Source organism: Ursus maritimus, unplaced genomic scaffold (genome assembly GCF_017311325.1).
Source record: "Ursus maritimus isolate PB19 unplaced genomic scaffold, ASM1731132v1 scaffold_6, whole genome shotgun sequence".
NCBI lineage: Eukaryota > Metazoa > Chordata > Mammalia > Carnivora > Ursidae > Ursus > Ursus maritimus.
In genome coordinates this window covers 32594902-32614364 of record NW_024426774.1, presented here as the reverse complement: position 1 = coordinate 32614364, position 19463 = coordinate 32594902, and positions in this window count along the sequence as shown.

The following is a 19463-nucleotide window of genomic DNA, read 5'->3' as shown; positions in this document are numbered from 1 at the left end:
TCTATCTATCTATCTATCTATCTATCTATCTATCTATCTATCTATCTATCATCTATCTATGTTTTTCAACTGTGGTCAGTTTATGGGTTACTTGAAAAGGTTTAACCAAAAAGTGGAGGTTATTTTAATTGAAAGTAACCCATGTAGGAAGTGTGTGACTCTTTGCTGAGCTGCTTTCTTTAATTCAAGGTCTTGGAGTGATAAGGTTCTGGAAGACTAAAATCATTAGATCTCTTGTGGTTTGCAAGATGGTGCTTTCATACTACTACGACAGAGCATATGTACTTACTAAACTGGTGATCACAACAAAAATCTAGAACATTATTGAATTCCAGAATGTGCATAAATTGAGTCCAAACAGACAGGAATTGAGCCAATGACAATGAAGACTGCTTTCCCTACAGACAAATGCTCTACGTTCAATGGAATCATAGAGTTTGAGGAACTATAGGAACTATTTTATTTGCAAATATAGTCACACAAGGGGCCTGCACATACTCCTTATCAGAGATAATATACAGATGGCATATGACAATATTCTGAACATATGTCATCAAGGGAAATGCAAATTAAAACAACAATGAGATAGCACTACACACCTATTGGAATGGCTAAAATCTGGAATACTGACAACACCAAATGCTGGCAAGAATGTGGACAGCAGGAACTCTTATTCATTGCCGGGGGGAATGCAGACTGGCCATTTTTAAATAAAACTAAACACACTCTTACTATGTATTCCAGCAGTTGTACTCCCTGGTATTTACCCAAGTGAGCTGAAAACTACATATTAATACAGAAACCTGCACATGGATGTTTATAACAGCTTTATTCATAATTGCCATAACTTGGAAACAACCAAGATGTACTTCAGTGGGTGAATCAATAAATAAACTGTGGCTCATCCAGACAATAGAATATTATTCAGCGCTAAAAGAAATGAGCTGTCAAGCCCTGAAAAGATATGGAGGAACCTTAAGTGTTTATTGCTACATGAAAGAAGCCAATCTGAGAAGGCTGCATACTGGAGGATTCTAACTATATGACATTGTGGAAAGGCAAAAAAATGGAAACAGTGAAAGGATCAGTGGTTGTCAGGGGTTGAGGGTAGAGAGCGATGAATAGGCAGGGCACAGAGGATCTTTAGGGCGGTGAAACTACTCCCTGTGATTCCATAGTGGTGCATATATTTGTCCAAATGTATAAAATGTACAACACCAAGAGTGAATGCTAAGACAAACTATGGAATATGGGTGATGATGATGTGTCAAGGTAGGTTCATCAGCTGTAACACATGTATCACTCTGGTGAGGAATTGTGATAGTTGGGGAGGTTGTGTATATGTGGGAGGAGGGGAGTATATAGGAAACCTCTGTATCATCTGCTTAATTTTGCTGTGAACCTGAAACTGCTCCTAAAAAAGTCTATTTTAAAAAATTAATATGAGATTTACTGAGATGGCTGGAAACATGGCATAAATATGCAAATTAGAATATTTTTCTTTGTTACAGCAATAAGAGATATAAATGGGAAAACTATTTTTTTTTTCTTCCTAGCTTATTTTATCTTGTTCTTTGCCTAACTTTTTAAGAACCTACTGCCTTCTCTCTTCATCCACCTTTCATTTCTGACCTCATGATGCCATCCTGGAGTCCTCTTCATTATATTTAAACATACACGTTTCTCCCTTAACCTCTTTTCCTGGTTTACTCACATCCTTTTCTTACCACTCTTTTATTTCATCATCCTCTTTCCTATAGCCAAAGGAAGCTAAAATACATTTTGGGAAATCATATACATTTTAGGAAAGCATATTCCTCTCTCTTTCAAACTTAACTAAATCACAGAAGTATACCTGGTGTCGTTAGTATTTTTTTTTCATTGAATTGTTAAATATGGAGACATGGTCTGCATATGTTCATTGAATGTACATTGTGCACTACCAGCCATGAGTGGTGTCTTGACTTTCTTCTAATGAATCATATGGATAAGTTAAAAAAAAAAAAGCCACAATTTCAAAATAAAATTCTACTTTTTAATAATATAAATAATAATTTAAGATGTATGGTCTATATATATTAGCAGGTATTTGCCTGTTGTAGCTGAAGTAAACTGAGTAGTGTGAGAGTAGGTTGTACTTCTGAAACATAGAGTATGCCTAAAATTTTGACATAGATATAAGGTTTCTCAAATTATTGGCTTTTGTGAACTTCTCAGGTTATTATCTTTTGTGAAATTGCTAAGCTAAATTTAAGAAGGTTTAAGCTAAAATTTAGAATGACTAGAGACTGAATCTGCCAGTCTTAGTTTTATGACCTAAAGTTATTTGAATTTCCTGAGCCTTGGTTTTATTTGAATTTCCTGAGCCTGGGTTTTCTTTTTTGCAAAGAGAGGCTCATAATTATACATACCATATTTGGTTTTTGTAAGGCAAAATATGATAATTATTCTAAGGTCCTTAATGCAATGTGTAGAGGTAGGTTTTATTAATAATAATAAAGTAGAAAATATGATAGAAAACATTGCATTTACCAATAAGGAATAAATATAAGATATCCAGATAAACTTCATAAGAAGTGTATAAGAAGAAGGTTACAATGAGAGACTATGGACTCTGGGAAACAAACTGAGGGCTTCAGAGGGGAAAGTGGTGGGGGAATAGGATAGGCTGATGATGGGTATTAAGGAGGGCACGTATTGCATGGCGCACTGGGTGTTATACTCAAGTAATGAATCATGGAACTTTACATCAAAAACTAGGGATGTACTGTATGGTGACTAACATAATATAATAAAAAAATATTATTATAAAAAAAGAAGGTTACAAAACTTAATATGAGTAAATAAATTTAATGGGCTTGGTTGAAGAGAGTTCATATTACAGTTTATTAGTTCCAAAGCAATATACAGATTCAGTACAATTCTAATAAAAAAAAACTTAAATGACTTTCAGAAGTATATGGTATATTTGTCCTTAATATTTTATTATAATGTGAGTTTTATTTGATTCTCCAGTCAAATGAGTTTAAATTAAACTTTGCTGCTATTGATATGAAAAAGTACTAAGCATGAATTCAACATTTGTTTAAATGCAGTAATGTATTTTTGTCATTAACACAGTTCTGGTGTATAGAAAATTTTTCATGAATGCTAGGTGCTAATATAATTCTTAGTGACATTTAAATTTCAAGTATATGCACTTTGAAGTAAGTTCAACAGAAATTGCTGTGAAAAAAAATGGTTAGATGGAAACAATAAGACAATAAAACCAAAAAAAGCAAATAGAAAATGGTTGTGGTTTTTTTAAGGTCATTATTAGAACTAACTCAGAAAGCAAATCTCTTGTAATAGAAGATAATTTAGTGAAGTATGTCTGGGAATTGCATATCTTGGAAGATCAGTTTTATTAGAAAATAGGCAGCTAAGAGGTGAAGGGAATCCATATAGAATGAAATCATCAATCACTGCATTATAAAGTGTTGAGAAGTCATACCTGAACATCTCAGCTGGTTGAGAGATCTGGTTTAAACAATTCTAAAGCTTTTAGTACTAGAGAGGGTTATATTACTGTTTTGTTGGTATTTTACTTATACATGCAAAGCATATTAGTTTACAACCTGCTTGGTGATGATATAAATAATTTGCAAAGAACTGTCCAATAAGATATGTGAATTTTCAACACAAATGTGATTGATTAGGAAAAAAGATATTTGGGGATGATCACAGTTTTAGCTGTACCTACTGGCTGTAAGACTACGGGAGTGAAAAACCTTTAAAGGGCTGTCGTTCACCCTGAACATACCATCATCTACTACACACTTCTGTGAGACCTTAAACTGTTTGCCATTTGTGCTTCTCACTTTGGCAATGACGGTCTTATAAAGGTGATTTTTGTTTTTCTGTCTGTTTTAAAAAAATAACCTTATCATGAAATTTGTAATGATTCTGCAAGTTTATCTTCTCAGTTATATGCTAGCTTAGTTGTGTGTATTTGCCGTTCAGAAGTTTCGCAGTTGACTTTTATATTTTTCTTCAAGGATAATAAAAGGATCATGGTAACAGATAAAAATTTATATTTCAAAGACAGGTGGATATTGACAGTTTCATTTGATTTAATCTAATACTACAAGAAGAGCTATAACCATATGCAAGCTTAAAGCAACCACAGACATTTTCTGTGCTCAGCTAAGTGATTGAAGGGCTTACAGAGTTGGCTTATTAGTTGTCATTTTTCTCAGGATTGAACACTTCCAGTGAACAATCATGTTTCAAAGATACATACATTTTTATTATTTGATAGAATTGCTTTGATTAAAAAGAAACGGAGAGTTGGATGAAGAAAAAGGACTGTAGAGACCTGAGTCTTTTTTGTTTTTAAAGATTTTATTTATTTATTTGACAGAGAGAGAGAGAGAACACAAGCTGGGAGAGCATCAGAGGGAAAGAGAGAAGCAGACTCCTTGCTGGGCAAGGAGCCCTATGCAGGCTTGATCCCAGGACCCTGAGCTGAAGGCCCCAAGACCTGAATCTTTGGAGATTCAGTGGTAAAATATTAGTGATAAAATGAGTAACTTTACATGGTGTCTTTCTATACCAAAAAGTCCTCTTATTAATATTTATTTGAGATAACAAAAGAGGCTATCCAATGGATTCAATCCACTATTGTCTAAATGTCTTGACCCACAATAGCCTGAAATGTTGAGGCAGACTTCCTGTTTGATCACATTTCTTTGAGGAAAGTTAGTCTTCTTTATTGTCTAAGTGCTAGGGTTATATAAAGTGTTTTCTTTGATGAAGGAATCAGTGTTCACACTTTGCAAGGATGGCCTAGCAGAGGATGACTACATTCTAAACTCAAACCACTGAAATTTAGCAAGGGCTGACTCCCTCTCTTTGTTTTAAGAAGGAAAAGCTGACTTGAAAATTAAGTGATTTATAGATTTGTATATTCATAGAAATGTAGAGCAAAAATGAACTTAGAAATGATCCAGCTCAGTTTCTTTGGGGGGGGGGTTGCTGGAAGGAGGAATGAGGCATTGAGGTATATAAAAGATGGTGATTATCTCTAAATCACTTGGTTAGTGTTGGGGCCATGACACCAAATAAAGTCTCTGACCTTACATCTTGTGGTAAGAAACCCTCGAAAATTCTGGAAATGTTCTGGGAAATCTGTAGTTGAATTAGAGGCCTACTCATCAGGTGATGTATTTTAATCATTCTAATTATAACTAAATTTAATTCCTTGGAGCTTATTAAAACTAAGTCTCCATTAATTTTAGAGACTTCATGAAGAACTTTGATCCTGGCCGTTAATCCTGATCTGGTGAGTGATAGGGAACATGCAAATTCTCATGGTGCTTAAACATGTTGAATAAGTAACAGTTGTCAAGATGTTCCGGGCTTCTTGGAGAGTTCCTAAGGGATGCCCCCTGGATTACCTTGGCTGTGATCAAAGGAAGCTCTACATCTTCTGTTATTTTTTGTTTTGTTTTGTTTTGTTTTTGTTTTTGTTTTAAGCTCTACACCATCTAAATAGAAGGAGCTCCAGAGTAACAGTCTGGTTGAGGGTGTTTAGGGAACATCCTCTTAAGCAGTATTGTTAACTTAGACTTTATGCTGATTTGAGATGGCTGACATTGAAAAAGCTGATGAAGATTATGGAGGGGGTTAATCCTCCCCCCCACAGCCATCACTTCCTCCTGGCTCTGCTGCAATAAATACCGTTGGCTTCAATCTAAGTCTCACTGGGTGTTGAACCTGAGGGTCCTCCAAGATTCTAGTCTAAGCAGTAGCTGCAGCATTTCTTTAGGAATGAATTTTATTAACATTTTATTTGTACAGAATCATATGACCACACTTCTTCACAAAATTAATGTAAACTGTGCTTGAGTCACCTTTTATTAGTACATGTATAAAATAGTTTAATTGTGTTCTTTAGAAAGTATTTCACTCTATTTGAATCCAGAGAAACTAGAAGCAAAGTTTCTGAATAGTATTCATCAATATAAGGTAGCTTTTTACAGGGTAGGTGGAGATAAAAATTGATTCTAACAGCAAGTTTTATCAGAGCAATAAGAAAAGGGAGATGTGGTATACAGTTGGTTAGCATTTAAAAAGTACTGGATGAAAGCCTGAAATAAAGTGTTTGCACATTATTTAGGCCAGGTCATCTACATGCTTAACCATGTAACATCAAACTTTTTAGAGGTGATGGGAATGGAAGTGATCCCAGGTTAGAGGCTGAGGGAGCTTGGTTTGTTTTACAGTGTTCTTGGGCTTGGCAAAGTATATGGTATGAGGCTCAGAGCCAATCTATGAAGGCTCTAAAAATTAAAAAAAAAAGGGGTTTTAGCTAAAATTCATGTCTTTAAGTATTATTATATTCAGTTAACAAGCAACACACACCTACTTCACCATGAGGAACTATTTGCAAGGGCAAATATACCCACCACAGGTGACCTCACTGCCTAAATATATCTTTTCTTCCAAACATTTACAATACCATCTGTAAAACAAATTTTTTTCCTCTCTTTTTTTCTTGATTTATCTTTAAAAGTAAGTGCCCTGTGCTTCCAAGTACTCAATGACAAATGAGGTTGGATTGCAGATGTGTATTCTTTGCTAAAGTAGAAGTGTCTTGTCAGAGTTTTCTATAGAATATCTGACATCACTATTTAAGGAAACTTAGGAATGTGCCTTCTGTTATTTTTAGAGATGTAGCAAGGATTTCTTTGAAAGAACCTTTCCATAGACACTGACACTGAAGTTGTAATAACTTTGAAAGCAAGAAATGAAAAATGTTCAGCAGAGAAAACAGCAGCCAAATAAGAAAAAAACAGGTTTTAGGGGATTCACTGACATCATCAAAAAGCATTTATTATCTTATTAGTGATCACATAAGTAAAAATTAAAAGCATTTTTTGGCGTACTACTTTGATAAAGGCAAAAACAAAAATTCTTCTCGTTGTTGAGGGAAATGGGCACCCTCAAAACATCTAATGGCAATTTATCAGTACCTAAAAAAAGCTTTAGAAATGTGCCTAATTTTAGACTCAGAAAAGCTTCTTAGAGGAACTTAGGGATTTGTCCTAAAGAAATAAAGATGTGTGAAAATTTTCATTATAATTTCTTTATATTATTGATGAATATAAATAACCTGCCTGTCCTGTAGTAGAGATTGACTACATAAACTCTGATATAAAACATATAATACACAAAATGAAATTCTAAAATATTAAAATTATAGGGATGATTATTGGCATAGAAAGACATTTATATATTGATAAACCATGTTATAAAAAGTAGTATGAATTAGGGGTGCCTGGGTGGCTCAGTTGGTTTAAGTGTTGTCTTCGGCTCAGGTCGTGATCTTGGGGTCCTGGGATCGAGCCCCATGTTAGGCTCCCTGCTTGGTGGGGAGACTGCTTCTCCCTCTCTCTCTGTCTCTCCCCCTGCTTATGCTCTGTCTCAAATAAATAATTAAAATTTTACAAAGTAGTATGAATTCATAAAAATGTCCAGTAGGATATACAAGTGGTTTTCTTTTCTTTTCTTTTTTTAAGTAAGCTATAGATTTTATTCTGATTTCACCAGATTTTCTGCTACTGTCCTTTTTTCTTTTCCAGAATACAAACCAGGATGTCACATTAGAGTTAGTTACCTTGTCTGCTTAATCCCCTCCAATCTGTGACAGTTCCTCAGTCTTTTCCAATTTCTCATGACCTTGACACTTTTGAAGGGTAGTGGCCAAGTGTTCTGTAGATGGTCTCTCAATTCTGATTTGTCTGGCGTACTTCTCATTAGACTGGGATTTTGAGTTTTGGGGAAAGGGACCACAGAGGTTAAGTGCCATTCTCATCTCATCCTATCAGGAGGTACATGACAGTGACCTGACTTATCACTGGAGATCACAACCGTGATTGCTGGGTTTAAGGTGGTATCACCCTGGGTTTCTCAAAGAGCCTGGCTACAGAGCCTGTGCTCTTAACAATTTTTCTGTAATGCAGACCCCTAAGTCCTTACTTTAGGAACAAGTGTTCTCTAATCAGTTGATTGGTAGGAACTAAGCAAGCATAATTTTCTTGACAGAATTTCCTAGACAAGAGAGTTCTGGTGTCAGGAGAGGAATGGGCGGCCACCCTGTATGATACTGCTTTCCCAGAAATGTGGTCACTGGACTCATTCCCGACTCCTATCAATTCCTCCTGTGCCCAGAACTGCACTTCGGTTCATTTTCTGAAAAACAAAAATTATGAAAATCTGTTTCTAATATTACCACTTAGAAGTGTAGCAATTCTGAGTTAAGAAAGATACTAGAATTTGATTACATTTTTTTTGCAGACCAAAAAGTTAATTTCCTTAACTTACAGAAAACTGCTATAAATGTCTAACCAAAAATGGGTGAGTGATACATTAAGATAATTCATAGGAAAGGAAATATAAATGTCTTTTAAACATTTGAAATGATGCTCAGATTCTCAGTAGGATAAATGTAAGTCAAAATTACAATGATAATATTTAAAAATTACTTGAGTAGGAAAGACCAGAATGCCTCATTGCAAACTATGTTGACAAGGGTTTGGGAAAACAGCCACTTTCCATTGTTTATGTTAAAGTAAATTGGTTCAGCTACTATTGAGAGCAGTTAGACATTATGTTTCAGAAAAAGAAATATATATATTTTTTGATTCAGTAATTCCACTTCTATATTATGTCTTTAGGATATATCATATTTATATAATGTAGATATGCTGGTATGTGTATAAAATGATTTATATATAATATTCTTTGTAGCAGGAGATTAGTTAAATAAATAATTTCATCAGCATACAGTGAATGGCTAAGAACTTTATGTGTACTAATAAAGGAAAATCTCTACAGTATTTTAAGTTAAAAAAGCCAGAAACAAAAACAGCAGAATGACAGATTTGCTGCTGTTTGTTCAAAGATAAATATTTTATATGCCGTTTAATATGCTTAGGCTCTTTCTGATAGGACATATAGGAAACTAAAAACCATGGTTATATCTCCAGAAGGGAACTGGATGGCTAGGGTCAGAGGTGAATGGAGTCTTATTTTTCACTGTGTACCATTTTGTGCCTTTTGAATTTTATACCATGTATATGTATAACCTATTAAAAAAAACAAAAAAACAAATAACATTTTTATAAAACAACATCTACCACCTCTTTTTTAAAGATTTTATTTATTTGAGAGAGAGAGAGCAATCTTCTCTTGCTTTGGTATACTTGGCTTATAAACAGTTGATAAGACTTTATCTTATTGTTAACCATTTATGCTCCCCGAGACAAGGAATGACTGTCTCACGGTGTTTCCAGTGAGGTCATGTCCTATGCCAAGCATTTCTAAGACATTCTTCTATAATATGTTCCCAATATTCAGGTATTTGTTCATCTCTCTTTCTTAGTTTGATGCCCAATCCTAGTGATGTCCCCTTCGTGATGAATCTATCCCATGATATCCGTAGATACTCTATGCTGCTTCTCTATGCTGAACCCTCAACGCATCCTACATCAATTTCTGCAACAAACATTAAAAAATATTTTCACATTCTGACTCTTCATTACAGATCCATGCTCCACACTCATTATTTCATGACTAATTTGCTCTAAATCCTGCTTTTTTCTGTCATGCTTTTATTGAGAAATCCTGCAGGGATTCCAATGAGAATCCAAAGTCATCCAATTTTTAAGGAGTGTTCATAATCACTTCCACTTTCCATACCTTATCAGTATCTTATCTAATCAATCACCATACTTGCTAATTTTGCTCCCAAACTTTCTTTTCTTTCAACACAGTTCCTTTTCTGCAGAGCACACGTTTTTTAGGTAGATGCATAGATAGAGTTATAAATATACAAATACTTCACAAATACAAATATATAAATTTGTAAGTATTTATTCATAAATGTTTAAATTCATAAATTAAAACTATTTGTATTCAGATGGACAAGGATTAGAATTTTTTTTGTCTCTGACTATACTCTAAACTTACTAAAACCGAGACAAGTTATTTAATCTCCTTGAACTTCAGATGCTTAACTCTGCTGAATTCTGAGGATTAAATGATATAAAATATTTAAGTTGTCTAACATTCTCTGGCATCTAGTACCTAATAAATTCATGCATATTTTTTGATCTTAGGCTTTGTTTTCTTTTTTCCTGTTTTTTCAGACTGCAGTAGTTTGCATTCAGTTAGGAGACAGAAACCATGCAACAACTTAAACAAGTGAAGTGAATATAGAGAATTATTAACTATGATAAAAGAAACTCATGGGATATAAAGAAATTCTATATGTTACTCTAGGGTTGAGGGAGAGTAAACAAAGAAGGACAAACTTTGAAGAGGCTCAGACCTTGTTGGAGAAGATGTAATTCCGCCCACTGGGCAGCAGAGATATTTACTGGTTTGGCCAGGCCTGGGCTTGTCTGCGGTGGGCAAGCAATGGGCCAGGGGAGGCAGGCATGCCAGCAGGTGGTCAGCAGTTGGTGATGTGGATGGCAGCAGGACTGGTGCCAGGCAGAGTAAAAGGCCTTTAGAGTGTGCAGGGCTTGAAGGACTTGGTGTGTGACCCTCTAGGCCTCAGTATACTCCCAAAGCGAGGAGGGCAAAGGCCTTCAGAGTAAAGGTGGTATGTGTGTGTGTGTGTGTGTGTGTGTGTGTGTGTGTGTATGTGTGTGTGTGTGTGTGTGTTGGGGGGGGGTCTGGTTTCTATGTTTATAGGACTGAGGAAAGGTTATTGCTGGTTGGAGGATGCCAGGCCGTGGAGGAACTGTGTTCTAGGTCAGTGGCTGGGACAGGCTCAACAGGATGTTTTTAGCCTCATAAGGCTGACCCGTGGCCTATACAGGAAATTTTGGAAAGCTCCATACTCTTGGGATGTTTTTCTAATGCCTCCTATTAAGAGAGTTGACCATTATGCTTATTTTAAAGGAAAAGGTTTCCAGGAAATTCCTTTGTTTATCACAGAGCATATAATGAAGGGTCCATTTGAAGCTGAGAAATAATAAGTTGATAACTGGCACATCAGCTATACTATAAAACCAGTTCACTATGTATGTCTTATTAAGATGTAATTTTTTCCCCATCATATTTTATCTGAAAAAGTGACAGGCTTTCCTTATAGGGAGTGGTATTTTCAAATGATTAACCAGGGATACAGCTTCACTTTGTAATAGCTGAGTCAGTGTTTGAATACAAATCCAAGTTCTAGTTATGGAATTTAAATGTGTTTAGCACCATTTTGTGTGTTGGTTTCTTCCAAAGAAAAAAAGAAATGACACTCTGCAGGGTTTGAACATTAAGAATACATTTGAATTATCCAGATAGTTTCTCAGTGGGCCTTAAGTTTTTTTAAACTATCATTGGTTGCTTTTTTGCCTCTCTATTGATCTCTACCAATAAATTCTACTGTTATTCCCTTGGCAGTAAGCAGACATGCTCCCACAGCAGGCTGTGACACTTCAGCACTTCGCCATGATCTTAGATTTCTATTCCTTTTAAACACATGGTCTTATTTCTTTTTGCTGTAGAGAGAGCATCTGGTCTTTTTCCTTAGTTTGACTTATTTTCTTCTGTTGCTGTGAGAAAGCTGTCTTACAGATTTGAACACATCCACTGCTCATCAAAATATGCCAAGCCCAATCAGTGAAGTTTGAATTTTAGGCTTCTCGGGGCGCCTGGGTAGCGCTGTCGTTAAGCGTCTGCCTTCGGCTCAGGGCGTGATCCCGGTGTCCTGGGATCGAGCCCCGCATCAGGCTCTTCCACTGGGAGCCTGCTTCTTCCTCTCCCACTCCACCTGCTTGTGTTCCCTCTCTCGCTGGCTGTCTCTCTGTCAAATAAATAAATAAAGTCTTTTAAAAAAATTAAAAAAAAAAAGAATTTTAGGCTTCTCTTCTTGTTAAAGGTACATAAAATACTATAGCCTGTAGGAGTCCATCTGGTGGGAGGTATCTGTACCTTTTCATTCTTTGCTGGACTCATTTTCCTGTCCCTTTTTGTCCATAGCTAGGAGTCACCTCCTGCACACAATTTGCTTCATCAGCCTGGTAGGTCAATGACCTCTCACCCTCTCTCATATTGTGGAGGCTACACTAGGTTGCTCTGACATAGAAGAATGGATTTGAATTCCTGGACCTGCCACCTATTAATTATGCTATTTTTGGTAAACGGAGGGACAGTTTATGTGTGCAAAAATGCTTTGCACAAACTGTAAAAATTAAATTATAAAAATGCAATACGAAGCTATTGGATGATATTATTGAGGATGATAGTGATGATTTTGAGGGCTAGGATATTTATGGATACAGTCAGCAAGCCTCTTCTAGGTGAAAATTTTCTAGAGAAATTCCACATTAAACTTTTACTTTCTGCCTCCAGGGAAGCAGACTTTCCAGGCTTTTCCAGACTTTGTTTTAGCTCTTCTATCCTGCTGCTCCCTTTTTTTTGGTAGGTGCTATGTCATCCATGTTTTTTCTCTGGGACCTACGTAAAGCAGGAGATAATACAATTTTAGGACAGCTGGTTTCTGGGCCAATTTTGATGTCTCATATCTAGTAAGTTTCCAATTTAATAAGACAGAGTGAAATATGTTTATATTGATTTTTAAAAGACAGAGCAAAATGAGAAGAATTATAATTTAATAGATCCAAGAAGTATTGGGAGAGGAAAACTACAAGTAGCTTGTTTAAACTGACATTGATTCCCACTGAGATGAAAAGAAGAGATGTAAATGTATTTGAGAACACCCATTTTTGTGTTGACCAAAGGGTTATAAACTTTTCATCTTCATAAATGGATTTCATAGTAGACTTTTCATGTGTAACTGTATATAAGGTCAATAATTCTATCTTTTGTGAGTAAGAACTTATTTATCAAGCCCCTACTTTGGGCAAAATACTGAGGTTAGTGTTTTAATCTCCACTGATATTTGGAGTAGACATTGTTATGCCCGATTTCTAAATGAGGAAATACAAATGTTAGCACTTTGTGTAAAGGTGAAATAACTACAAAAATTACATACCCAGATCAGTCTTCGGTCCTCCTTCTCTTAACCTTATCCATCTTTAGATATAGGAAACAGGGATTATGAACATAAAACAATATGGATAGAAATAATACGATAAGTTAAATGAGAAGAAACTGCCTTCATAGGACAGTAATTCTGAAGTGAAAGGAAATTCTTTTCTTTTTCAAGGAAAATTTAACTTATGGAACTCCAGGGTTGACTCATATTATTTTGATAATGTTACAAATGCACGATGATGAAGCGAGGTATAAATTCCTTATGTTCATGCTTCTCATTCCACTTAAAGCCAAACCAAATGTATAAATTCAGCACTAACAAAATTAAAAACCAGTGGCACCCAGTTTAGAAGCACTGTATAACGTGTTAGATTATATTTTGTGGCAATCAAGTTGCTATTTGCCATGAGAGTACAATAGCAACAGGTAAGGCTCATGTCCTTGTATGTTCACAGTACCTACATGGTTTTTATTGGTTCAGTTCTCTCATCCCTTTGTTCTGTTCAATATTTGTGACACTTCTGTATGTTATGATATTATTTTTCCTTCTCTTTTTATCAATGCATTATTTTATATATTAAGCACAGTTCTGTTCTTTATTTTTTTTCATAATAGTACATGTTTACAGTTTTAAAGTTCAGATGAATTATAAGGATTACAACAGAAATGTAGCTTCTGTTATCCCCTTATTTCCTGACCCCAGTTCCAAATCACTTTCAACTCTATTTTAGCTGTCTTTATCTTGTTACTTACCCCCTACTGTAGAGACAGTAAGCTGCCTGTATAACATCCATCCTCCTTCTTTTTTGTTAACTAATGAGTTTCAGTTTTGTTGGAGTTGAAAATATGTCCAGCTAGAAAACTACATTTCCCAGTCTCTCTTGCAAAAAATATGGTCATCACATTGTCGGATTAGTTTGAAAATTTGCTTTGAATGCTCTTTTTTGCTTTCTGTCCTTCCTGCCTCCTCCAACCTGGGATGCAGATGTGATGGCTACAGCTTCAGTAGTTACTTTGTGATTGACCTGAGAGAAAGTCTACAGGATCACTGAAATCTTGGCTTTGACATTGAGCCGCTGTCCATGACTGGAGTGACTGCTTCTGTATTTCTTGTTATGTGAGCGAAAAAACAAAACCCTGTTTGCTTAAGCCACTATTGATAGCAGAAGAATTACATCCAAATCAATTAATAGATAATTAAATCTATTTCTAAATCTATTAATCATTTCTAGATAATGTTATTCTGTTATGTCTTATCAAATTTAAACATTATTTAGCTCCTAATATGGAAGATTTGATGTTATTTTTCTGTCCAACCAAACTACATTAGGTGATTCAATTTTTTCCTATATTTTTATATCACAGTATTTGTTTATATTAATTTTCAGTAATTTAATAAATGATTTAAAGAATAATAGCAGTTTTACTCAGTCTTCGGCTAAATAATGTACTTTGACAATATTTATTTCTTAAACAATTTTCTGTTTTTCCCAGAAATAATTATTTTGTATAATTGATTCCTTCTTATTATATTTCCTTATCACTAATTCTTCCCAGTGTCTCCAACAGAGCATTATTTTCTATATAGTCACGTAAATAATCACTTAGTTCAAATTTCTTTCATGGAGACATCCCTTCTGGAGGACTCCATCTTGCTATCACACTCTGGACTGGCTGCCTGCTAGCCTTTGCCGTGGATCCTGCATTTTCTTTCTCCCTTGCTTTGGTGAAGAACATCCATCAGTAGCTTACTGAGAAAGGGAACAGGGAACTTTGCTGATTTGAAAATATCTTTATCCTAATCTTTTGCTTTTAAGAAGTCTTTATACCTTTAAGGATAAACTGTTCTAATTCCTTACTTGGATTCTCCACATTTCCAGTCGTTTCATATGCAGTCTTTTTTTTTTTTTATTCTAATATTCTTCAAAATGTTCTAATATTCTTATAAATTTTTTCTTCTATTGTCTGTATTTGTTGTCTATTTTCCTTTCTGGAATTATTTATTTTCCTTATGATTGGATGCTTTGGTTCACTTTTCTCCACTCTTTAAGCTCCCAAGATGTCTTTAAAGTTTTGTTTATCTTTCTTTAAATAAAATACTGTTCTTATTACATACAGTGTATTGATTATTTCCAGAATTTGCATGGAAAAAAAATATAGCCTCTGTGAACCTTGGTGTATAAGTATTTTTATAAACATATGCTTTTATTTATTTTGGATAAATACCTAGGGGTAGAATAACTGGGTCATATCATAGCTATGTTTACCTTTTTAAGAAATAATATCAAACTGTTTTCAAAAGTGGTTGTACCAATTTATATTCTTCGAAGAGTACTTCAGGAACATTCCTCTTGTTTCAAGTCTCCAAATTGTCTTTTTACAGTCTATTGATTCTTGATGCTCTTTCCCCAAATCAAAACAAAAAAAACAAAACACCCCACAGAATTGTTTAAATTCCCTTGTACTTGATCTCTGTCTATGGCAAACTGACTTTCTCTGGCTTAACAACCTATATTCTAGCGTAATAGTTTATCTTTGGGCACGTAGACTCTTAGTGATTGCTAATTCCAAATTTTCTAAATATACTGTATTAGGCCCCCTATGAAATGAAACTTGTTATTAAGGGGGAAAAAAAGCCACCGAAATTTTTTTAAAAATTTCTTAAAAGATTTTTTAATTTATTTGTCAGAGACAGTGCACAAGCAGGGGGAACAGCAGGCAGAGGGAGAAGCAGGCTCCCCACTGAGCTAGGAGCCCGAAGTGGGACTTGATCCCAGGGTCCTGGGATCATGACCCGAGCCAAAGGCAGCCACTAAACCAACTGAACCACCCAGGCATCCCACCACCAAAAGTTTTATACAAATAGCCATGTTAGGCAGGTTATGAAGATGGGTTTCAGCATGGAGAGAAAAATGTTTCACTTTTTTAGTAGTTAAGCAGAATGGCATGTTTTGATATTCAGTATATTTACCCTGAAAGTCAGTCTGAAATTATGCCTCCTTTTGAAATAAGAGTAAGTCTGAAAATACCTTGAAAAATATACATCTAGCCAAGAGTCTGGAATAGCTCCAAGAAGTGGAAGCATGTTCTAGAACTGACAGGTCTAGAAGCATAGGTCTGTCAGTGTTTCACATGAGAAATTATATTTTCTGTTCTCTGTCACTTGGTGATCACATGCATATATTATTTACTTACATAATTGTGTATGTGTATGTAATACATAAATAAAACATGTATTTATATTTAGCTCCTATATTTGTATCTATATTACATATATATTTCTTAAAATTCAGAAAAGCAAGTAAAACTATCTGCAGAGTATGTTTCTCGTATTTTAATTTTTAGTATGAAAATACAAACCAAACACTTAGGTGTTTCAAAAATTGACTAGAGGACTGAAAATTACACTAATCATTGAGCATCAATTTGCTATTTCTAGTACTGCAATGATAAGGTTTGGATGGGCAGAAAAGAGGATCGATTTCTGTCCTTTAACTTGTGCTCGACCCACAGATACACTTGTTGACCACCCCTGCAGCATTAGCCCTGACAGTCTAGAACCTCAGGTGTCTCTAGAAAACATGGCCTTTCACTAAACTGTAAAGTTTTAGAGAACCAGATAGCACCTCATTCCATATGGACAGGTTTTCCATATTTTTTTAAAGTAGTGCTTTTTGCCTATGATGATAGCTTGTGCTATCATTCTGGATGTCTCCTTTTTCAATAATTAGACATTTATGATGTATCAATAAGGTACAGGCATACCAAGATATAAAGCTGAGTTAGAATGTTCCTGGCCTTTCAGGAACATCCAGAGTGCTCACACATTAGAAGACAGGTTATTCAATCCACTCCTTTTTTTTTTCTTCTCCTTTTTTTCAATCCACTCATTTTCTAATTAAACTTCTCAGGTACCTAAAGAGTTTAGGTGCATGAGCAATGAATACCACCACACATCATCTAAAAAATATCAGAGCCTTGAGAAAAACAAAAACACATTAAGAATTATGGTGGGTTCTTGATCTTTTTCTTTAAGTAGTACAACATATAAGGAATTTAATGGAAGCTTAGATATAAATTAGCTGATAGATGGTGTAAACCAAGGTCTGCTTGACTTCTAACATCTTTCAACTTCCCCATACTCATTCCACTTCAAAAAATATGTATATTCCTCAGAGGATTAACATTTTAGTAACCACAAAAATACTAATGACAATAAAAGTAACAGCTAATACTTATTAAATACTGACTCTATGTCAGACACTGTTCTGTGTACATTAGATGTATAAGCTTATTGATTTATCAGTTCTGCGTGAAATAATTTACCAGATACTTTACTGAAAGCACATTTCAACATGGGTGGTTAAAGAAGATGAGAACAGTGAACACCTGGAGTAAGTGGATAAAGAGACAGAAGAGGGACTTGGTAGCAGTAGTGGGACAGCAGGGTGTAGGAAGAGGAGTGGAGATCCAAACATACACTGTCAATCTGAACTGTTCTGAGGTAATAATGAACTAACCATGCTTGGTGACCAAAAGCAAGCATCTCCAGGTTGCAGCAGTAGCCATCCTGATAAAGCAGTTTTTCTAGGAGCAGAGTACAGGAGTTGATCCAGATCTGAACTGTGACTAATTTTCTCTAAATCCAGCACAGTGTTTTGATACCTGCATTATTTGCTACCAGGAACCTTAAACCTCTGACCAGACAGTAAGGGGCTTACACAGTCTTCAAAAAAAGTCAATGATGGTTTGTCTTTTCCCCTGTCTAGGATCAGCAACATAATTTGTGGGGCCCAGGGCAAAATAAAAATGGGGGAACTTTTGTGCAGAATGCATTAAGATCTTCAAAATGGCGGCAGTAGAACTTTAAACCAAGTGTGGGACCCTGCACAGCTGCTCATGAAGCTATCCCCTATCCCTGTCCTTGACAAATTACACATTCTACAGATCGCATGTGTATCTTGGTTGCGTATGAAAAAATGCTGGGTTCTGAGTGAGAGCTCACCTGTGAATTTGGGTTTGAGTGACATCATTACCTTCCGGGAGCTATCTTCTGAGAACACATACATCAATCTCTGGGACTATTGTCCACAGTAAATCTCTTTTTAACTAATTAAGTGTATCATTTCTCTTCCAGTGTTCTGACACCCCAAGTTATTTGGGAAGGTTTATCACTCTGGGGTCTGGCTTAATAGTATATTTCTCATGACATTTAGGAATACACCAACCCAGCAAGTTGGATATAGAGAATCATATGAATTGCTTATGGCTTGAAACCTTCCACTACCTTAAATTTTGCTGATCATTGGGTTCCCTTTTCAGAGGCAATGCAACTACTGCGATTAGCCGTGAGTTACAGCTCTCACTTCTTAATTTGGATGGCTGCTTGCCAGGTGACCTCTGCAGTAGTAAAAAATTTCTGTTGACTTCAGAGCTAATTTAAGGTAAAAGTGTACTTGGGCTTTTAATCAGACCCAGAGACTAGGGAGTGTGGTGACTGGAGCATAAAGAAACAGACTCCATATCAAAAATTGCCTTGTAGGGACACATACTGTGTCCGATTTATATAAAATGCCTACCTGCGTTGAGTCTTGTTTTCCACTGACTTTGTTTAACTCTGGCAAGGTACAGAATAACAAGTGCCTAATTATAGTTCAGTGGCCTGCATTGCATAACTTCCCTAATTATTTAATTGGTATTCGTCTTCTCAACTATAGCTTCTCAGGCACCATGTTTTATAAGAACTTGTTTTCTTAATATAATAGAATGTTAGCAATGAGTTACTTTTATTTCTGTTCTATCCAAGAAACATCCATAGAACTGGTTTTCCATAAAAGTGCTCTGGAAAATGTTGGGCTACCAAAATGAGTAGATCCTAATTCCTCTTACCATTCAAAAAGCTGGTAATACAGTGAGGGAGAAAGAATAAAATCCAGACAAAAATATGAGAAAGGGGCTGCTCTCATGTGAATTAAATGTTACAGGAACACAGAGGGAAGACTGATGATTTCATTAATTCAGTAATGTGAAGCTCTTCCTCTATGCCTGCCACTTTACCAAGTGTAGAAGATAAAGCAAGCGAAGAAGGTGTATATGGTCCCATTCCCACTAGGGAGAAGGAGAGCAAACAAATAGTTCTTCCTGGAGGAATGAGAAGGCTTCATGCAGGAGACAAGAATTGAACTAGGTCTTCAAGCTTAAATACTCTCTCAATGGGCCAGCATAGGACAGGAAAAAGGGAACAAAGGAGAGTGCTCTCTGTATTCAGGTAGCTACAGTTTAGTGAGTTGTGGTAATTTCTTTCCATGGGGTCATTTATTTCCAGTGCCTTGGGTCTTTCTTCAGTTTTAGTGTACATAATAACTATATTCCAGTCCAATTTCCCTTTGTTTCATGGGAGGCTTAATTCTTTATGGTGT